This window comes from Lactuca virosa, chromosome 6, assembly GCF_052849685.1.
Source record: "Lactuca virosa cultivar CGN04683 chromosome 6, Lactuca_virosa_CGN04683_v6, whole genome shotgun sequence".
In the NCBI taxonomy this organism is placed as follows: domain Eukaryota; kingdom Viridiplantae; phylum Streptophyta; class Magnoliopsida; order Asterales; family Asteraceae; genus Lactuca; species Lactuca virosa.
Window position 1 is genome coordinate 218,038,039 of NC_136431.1, and position 8,066 is coordinate 218,046,104.

The 8,066-nt window shown below is 42.5% G+C and overlaps 1 non-coding gene across 1 annotated transcript; it reads right to left on the reverse strand.

Annotated features, from left to right (window-relative positions):
* Positions 1 to 6,825: 6,825 nt before the first annotated feature.
* Positions 6,826 to 6,932, reverse strand: LOC145123099 (small nucleolar RNA R71). Its single transcript, XR_013714978.1, has one exon. It is a non-coding gene; the product is annotated as a small nucleolar RNA R71 (small nucleolar RNA).
* Positions 6,933 to 8,066: the final 1,134 nt, after the last annotated feature.

Below are 8,066 nucleotides of genomic sequence, written 5' to 3' on the forward strand. Positions count from 1 at the left end.
CTGGACCCATAGTATGTTGGCATTCCAACCCGATGGTTGAGGGGCGTGGGGTATTTCAACCCAATGGTTGATTGGACCCATAGTATGTTGTTATTGTATATGTGTTATTTGTTTTGTTGGTACTTTGGGGGAAATCACTAAGCTTTAGGCTTATAGTTTTTGGGTTATGTTTCAGGTACCTCAGATGATCGCGGAAAGGCAAAGGCGTGATTGTGCACCCCCTCGTGTTGTGTTTTGTGATTTTGGGAAAACTCTTATATTAAACATGTTTTGAAAACTACATTGTAAACAAATTATGAATTTTAGTTGGTTTGAAAAAGTTTAAATTTTCATGAATTATATGGATGTTACAAGTTGGTATCAGAGCCTTGGTTTGAGTGAATTGGAGGGACACTCGTGTGAATCCGGTCTCAAACTAAGGAAAACAATTTTTAAATACAATTTTCAAATAGTTTTCAAATTAATCGAGGAGGATGCAAGGTGTATGATCAGCCGGAGCCAGTAAGTAGACCCCAAAATACCACATTGTTATTGATATTGTGATATGTTAGAACAGCATGCTAGTGATAGGCTAAGGATCTTCAAGAATTACATGATATATTTTCCTGATTACATGATGCATGATAGCCTAGGACCTTTCTTTTTATGAAACTGAAATCATTACTGTAGTTGCTTAGTGTATGCATCATGGTTATACATAACTAAGATTCTATAGCCTGATAATGTTTAGTTTGGCCTTATTTCCTGTTCTTTTTTGATGAAGGGCTTAAGGTAGGATCAGATATTCGACTGTCTATAGGGTCCATTGTTATGTATGATTAGCATACACGAGTGCTGCAGGGTTGGTGGAAGTTTCATGGATGAGTTGTGTGGGGTCAGCCGGCCAGTTTCGAGATGTTTATCCTTCCTCTAGGGAGTGAGTATTGAGTGTAGGATTATGCTAGTTTGTATTGTTAGGGTTGTTGTGATGGTCCTCTGAGACAAATACGGGTAGGTGTGGAAGGTAGTATGGGCCCGTACTACTGAAAGCACATGACCCGTACGTGTAACAAGGAAGTCACACCCCTAGGGCTTTGTTGGGAGTTGGTTCCCCTGCTATGATATGTGTGTTATCTGATATCTCCCTGGTTTATTTTAAGTATGGTGGCTACGAGATGATTTGAGGTTGGGTACGGATCTGGATCAGGAGCTGGCAGTCAGGGTGGGTCGGCTACGTTGGATGATAGGATTAGGTAGATTCACCGTGAGGCGGTTGTGGCTATTGTCATGGATCAGATACCAGAGTTATTTAGGTCTATTAAGACTGCAATAATAGATTTCTTTGAAGACAGATATGCAGCCGTTGCTGAGACTGCTGCTGCTGCAGCCGTTACAGCTACTGGAGTTGGATCGGGTTGGGCTTTTAAGTATCGGGACTTCGACAATACGAAGTCCCCTACTTTCTATGGAATGTGGGAACCGATCATAGCCATGAGGTGGTTGTCTGATGTTGAGGGATGCTTTTTCACTTGCTCATGCCTAGCTGACCTGAAGTTCAGGTGCGCTCTGAACCTTCTGAGGTCCGGAGCGAAGGATTGGTGGAGACTTGCTACTAGTTCTATTTCTGCTGAGCAGAGATATGTTGTGTCTTGGGAGCAGTTCTCGAAGATGTTCTGCTCTAGATATGTGCCGTTGGTGGAGCGTGAGAGGTTGGCCTAGGAGTATCTAGACTTGAGACAGGGGACAGAGTCGGTGACGGAGATCACCAAGATGTTCACCGAGAGGGCCATGTTTTGTCCTGAGTTTGCTGCATCTGAGCAGGCTCAGATGACTCGTTACTTGAGCATGCCACGAAGATTCGTCAGTTTGTATCCACCCAGCGCCATGGTTCCTTCTTGTATTTTGCAGGAGGCTGCTAGGCGGTGGGAGATTGATATGGAGCTCCAGACGAGGGAGCAAAGCCGACCTCGACGCAGTCGCAACCTGCGCCGAAGCAGTTCAGGGCTGCTGATTCTAGGTCGGGGAGTCAGAAGGGTCGCACTTGTGGGAAGTGCGGTAAGGTACATGATGGAGCTTGTCGGACTTCTTCGAGATGCCACAAATATGGCAAGCATAGCCACATTGCAAGGAACTGTCGGCAGCAGACTCCAACTTCTAGCATCAGACTTTGTTACCATTATGATCAGGTGCGCCATATAAAGGCCCAATGTCCCTTGCTTGCTGCCAGGCCGGTGCAGGTTCCAACGCTGGCTACTTTGAGGATCACAAATGCGAGTCAGGGTAGGGTGGAGCCCCCGAGGGCTCGAGGTCATGCTTTTCAGATCACTGCAGAGGAGGCCAGAGCAGCTCCAGATGTTGTGACTGGTATGTTTCTATCCATTATTCTATTGATTATGTTTTTTGTTGTGCTTATATATGTGCCTCTGTTAGGTACGTTCCTAGTGAACTCTTTGCCTGCTCTTGTGTTGTTTGACTCGGGTGCGAGTCGGTCCATTGTATCTCGTTAAATCAGTAGAGAGTTTGATATGCCTATTGGGGAGTTAGAGTGTTCGTTGCGAGTTTCTATCGCCAACGAACACGGGGTTTCTGCATCATCAGTAGATCAGGGTTGTGTGCTAGAGATCTTTGGGGTGCCTTATCCGATCGATCTCATCCCTATTCCCATGGGGGATGTTTGTGTGATTGTGGGTATGGATTGGCTGAGCCGGTTCGGTGTTATGATTGATTGCGAGGGTCAGAGTGTGGTAGTTCGAACCCCAAGTAGGGAAGAATTGGTTATTTATGGAGAGGGCACCAGGCTGGGTTCAGGATTTTGTTCTGCAGCCATGGATCGGTAGTATATTTAGCATGGGTGTGCGGGCTACTTGGCTTATATGGTGGATACGCGAGCTAGGGATCAGGTTTCGGTTTCAGATGTCCCGGTTGTCAGGGAATTTGCGGATGTGTTTTCAGAGGAGTTACCCGGTGTGCCTCCCGAGAGACAGGTCGAGTTCAGGATCGACCACGTGCCAGGTGCGGCCTCTATTGCCAAGGCATCGTATTGCTTGGCACCGCCTGAGATGCAGGAGGTGTCATCTCAGCTACAGGAACTGCTAGGCAAGCAGTTCTTCAGACCGAGCAGTTCTCCGTGGGGAGCATCGATTTTTTCGTCAAGAAGAAGGATGGTTCACACCGGATGTGCATTGATTACCGGGAGTTGAACAAGTTAACGGTGAAGAGCTGTTATCCCCTTCCACGGATTGACGACCTCTTTAATCAGTTGCATGATGCATCTTAGTTCTCCAAGATAGATCTGAGGTCTGGGTATCATCAGGTCAGAGTGAGAGAGGAGGACGTGGAGAAGACCGCGTTCCAGACTCGTTAAGGGAATTACGAGTTTGTGGTGATGCCATTTGGGCTCACCAATGCGCCTGCAGTATTCATGGATTTGATGAATCGAGTATGCAGGTTGATGCTCCATCATTCAGTTATTGTGTTTATCGATGATATCTTGGTGTATTCCAAGACCCGAGAGCAGCATGAGAAGCATCTTCGCGATTTACTGGGGGTTTTGAGGCGAGAACGGATTAATGCTAAGTTCTAGAAGTGTGAGTTTTGGTTATGAGAGGTCCAGTTCCTTGGGCACCTCGTTAACCAGGATGGGATATTGGTCGATCCAGCCAAGATCGAGGCCGTGATGAAGTGGGAGGTTCTGAAATCTCCCTCCGATATTAGGAGTTTCTTGGGTTTGGCAGGATACTATCAGAGATTCATTCCGGATTTCTCCAAAATTGCAGTACCCTCACTCGTATGACGAGGAAGGGGGTGGATTTCCGATGGGGCCCTGAGCAACAATCGACATTTGAGACCCTTCGGCATAGATTATGTGAGGCCCCGGTATTGACCCTCCCGGAGGGAATTGAGGATTTCGTGGTATTTTATGATGCATCCATCACTGGTTTGGGGACGGTCCTCATGCAGAGAGGACGGGTGATAGCTTATGCTTCGTGGCAGCTGAAGCCGCACGAGACACGATATCCCACGCATGATCTGGATTTTGGTGCAGTGGTTTTTACCCTCAATATTTGGAGGCATTATCTTTATGGGGTCTGTTGTACTGTCTACATGGATCACAAAAGTCTAAGGCATATTATGGATCAGCCGAACCTGAACATGAGGCAGCGCAGGTGGCTGGACGTAGTCAAGGATTACGACTGCGAGTTCCTTTACCATCTGCGTAAAGCGAATGTAGTGGCGGATGCTTTGAGCCGCAAGTCGGTTGGGTCTTCATATGGGGTGTCGTGTATGAGGATATTAGTGGATTCCCAGCTTTTAGGTTAGATTAGGAAGGCAAGGGTCGAGGGTGTCCGGGAAGAGAATTGGAAGAAAGAGAGGATCATAGGTGAGATTACCAGATTTATTTCAGATAGTCGTGGCTTGTTGACCCGGTGTGGTAGGGTCTGGGTTCGGATATCTGGTGGGGTTAAACAGATTGTATTGGAGGAGTGATATTGCCATATTTTCACACATTTTTAGGCAATATTTTAATGCATTTTGATAAAATTTTCGTTATTTCCAAAGATAAATGGTACTTATAAGATTGAATTATGTTTTGCAGCCAAAATGAGCAATCTTGAAGAAGAAGGATCAAAAGCGACAAGTAGCGGAACTTTGGAGGATTGAGGAATTAAAGAAAAGAAAATCCCAGCGAAAAGCTAAATCCACGTCGTGGACTTCGCTTACATGACGTGGAGATGGTGATTCTAGAAGATGAGTACACGGGAAGTCGAAGTCCTTGTCCGATAAGGATTCATCCTAATTCACGACGTGAATCTCTAACTCACGACGTGGAGTTCAAAATCACGAAAACTATATATATCCTTGGTATCTACGGATTTGAGAGACTTCTGGAGAGAATAGAGGCTTCTGAAGACGATTTCTAGAGGAGAATAAGGCAAAGAACTTGAGTATAAACATCCAAGGAAGGAGAACAGGTTGAAGATCATAATTATTACTTAAAGTTGGTACTTTCAAACATGGTTTTATTTGTTGAGATTGTGTGTTTGATATCAGCCATGAGTAGCTGAATCTAGTTGCTTCTGTTTAGCTAGATGAAACTAGAACTCATGAATTAATTATTTGATTATGGATTTTACTAGTTGGTTAATTGCTTGTGTTTGATTGTTGATACCTAGCATGCTAATACTTAATACTTTAACTGCTTGATTTCATGTTCTGTGTAGATTAGTGATTACTAAATTGCATGAACTTGACACCTAGTAAATTAGTGAACATTAGATTCCTAGAGCTAGGATTGAACCAATTCTAGATAAGTAATTGAAGTTATTAAATTTGGCTGTGCTGGAGAACATATATTGTGATTATAATTATGTTTGTTTAATCAATCTTACATAGCTCCATTCATAATTCATAATTGATTATGTGTTAAATTATGTGTGACCATGCATAGTTCTACATGAATTAGTTAAACATTAGTATATTTGGACTTAAATTACTAATCATATATTAATTGGTAACCAACTTGAATTATCCATAATTAATAACTAACTATTAAGGAAAAGTGGATTCGAACTAAACAGAAGTGTTTTTAGTAATTGATTAAATAGTTGTTAATTGCCTACGTTTGTCTGAATTCCCAAAATCGGATAAAAACCCAATTTACTTTTGCTTAATTTAGATTAAAATTTAGTAGATAATTTAGTGAATTAAATTTGTTTCCTGTGATCGATACCCGATTGTTTGTGTTATACTATTTGCGAAAAGGTACACTGCCTTTAGTCGAATAGCTAGTTAGATAGTAGGTAAAATTAGGTGTAGTAATATTTCGACATCAAATTTTTGGCGCCGTTGCCGGGGAACGGCTAATTAGTTTAGGAATTTATATGCTTTAGGTTAATCAATCCTTTTTGTGGGATAAAACCTGCAAAAAGTTAATTTTTGCATTAGTTTTTATTTCAGAACTGAACTGACGGCGTGAACCTTAAGTTCATGACGTAAACTCAGTAGTTTATGTTTTCTTTCGTTTTCCGTTTCTGCTTAGTTTTACTACGATAACACGACGCGATGCTTTTTACCACGTCGTGGTGAATATTCAGTAGGCATTTTTAAGTAATTTTTGTTCATTTTTACGCTTTTATTTTTGTTTTGTTGCAGTATTTCATGAGTCGAGGATCCAACACACCTTTAATACCACCGCGTGAAGATCTAGAGTCAGCCCTTCACAAGAAGACAGATAAAAAGGTAGGAGAAACCAACACACCAAAGAAGTCGCCTTTTAAAGATCTTAAGTCGGTTTTTGGAAAGAAGAAAGGGAAGAAAGTAGGAGATTCAAGCAATCAAAAGAAGGACGAAAACAAGATTGAAAGCTTTGAGCAAAATCCTAATCAACAAGATTCTGATTACGAGACCGAACCTGAATTCGAATTCAAAATAAGTGAACCCGAAGATGAGCCGAAAAACGAGATGGAAAATATTGTTGATATGTCTATGGAGGCATACAAAAAGAGAATCCGAGAGGACACCGGTCATGGTCAAGTGCAACCTGCAATTCCAGCTGCAGCAACATTCGAGCTGAAGGGACACATTCTGTCCACACTTAAGGGAGTCCCATTTTCTGGAAAATATCATGAGGATGCTTACAAGCATCTTGATGAAGTCAATGACATAGCGGATTACTTCAACATCCCGAATGTTCCAAGAGAGACGGTGCTTTTAAGAATGTTTCCTGTGACCTTTAAGGGTGCTGCTAAAGATTGGTTGAAAGCACTTCCACCCAGTGCAATTACTACTTGGGCGCAGATGCGAGAGCAATTTCTAGAACACTTTTTCCCACCTTCAAAAGTTGTTAAACTCAAGAAAGCAATAGCTAATTTCGAGCAACAACCGAGGGAGTCACTATACGAGGCATGGGAACGCTACAAGGGATTGATAAGGAATTATCCCCAAAATGATTTGAATAAACAACAAGAAGTATCAATCTTTTATGATGTGGTTAATGTCATGACAAGGCAACTCCTTGATTCTCAAGGACCGCTAACCAAGAAAAATCCAACAGAAATCAAGGAATTAATAGAAGAGTTTTCCAAGCATTCTCGTAAATATCACAATCCTAGACATGATGGAGCGAAAGGAATTGGGGGTGGCACTTCTAAAGATATGGTTGTTGTTCTAGCTATGCTAAACACTATGGACCAAAGAATGAAAAAGATGGACCAATCTATCCATGCGATTCGATTTGGCTGTGAAAGATGCAATGGTCCTCATTTGACCAAAGATTGCCATTTGGATGAGAACGGGAATAAAAAGGTTCAAGTTTGCCACTCAAGCGGAGACAAATATGATGAAGACTGGACGAAGCCGAAAAAATAGTTGTTGCCATATGATGAATATAAGAAGCAAAAAGAAGAAAATTTTAGGCAAATTGGCCGAGGCTTCTACCAAAAAGAGCAACCAACACTCGAAAAGAAAGACGATCTTGAGTCCATGTTGACCAGATTCATGGAGGCTTCGGAGAATAGACAAAATGACACTTATGCGATGATAAGAGACCATCAAATTCTCATGAGGGACCAACAAGCTTTGCTGATGAATCATCAAGCATCAATCCACAATATCGAAGCTCAACTTGGACAACTAACAACTATGGTTATTGAGCGACTTTCCCCAAAAATTTCCGACAAAAAGCCTCAACCGCAAGTTATAGTGATTGAAACTGAAGAAGATACCATCTCTGAGTTCTTAGAAGCTCTAGAAGTCAAGCCACATCAGCCCGGACCACAACCGAATTTCCCTTCACCAATTCGAACCAAAATATTCCCTCCACCAATTCGAACCAAAAGATTCCCTCCACCAGTTCGAACCAAAAGATTCCCCGCATGTCGATCTGTGTTAAAGATTCGTATGTCTAAAATCTCGATATGATGCACGTATGAAACTGGGAAATTCGAAGTCCCGTGATCGCTTATCAAGGAGGCTCATAAGTCTAGTATTTCTATTCATCCGGGGGCCACCAAAATGTACCGGGATTTGAGATTGAGCTATTGGTGGCCGTGTATGAAGAGAGAGATAGCATGGTATGTGGAGAGATG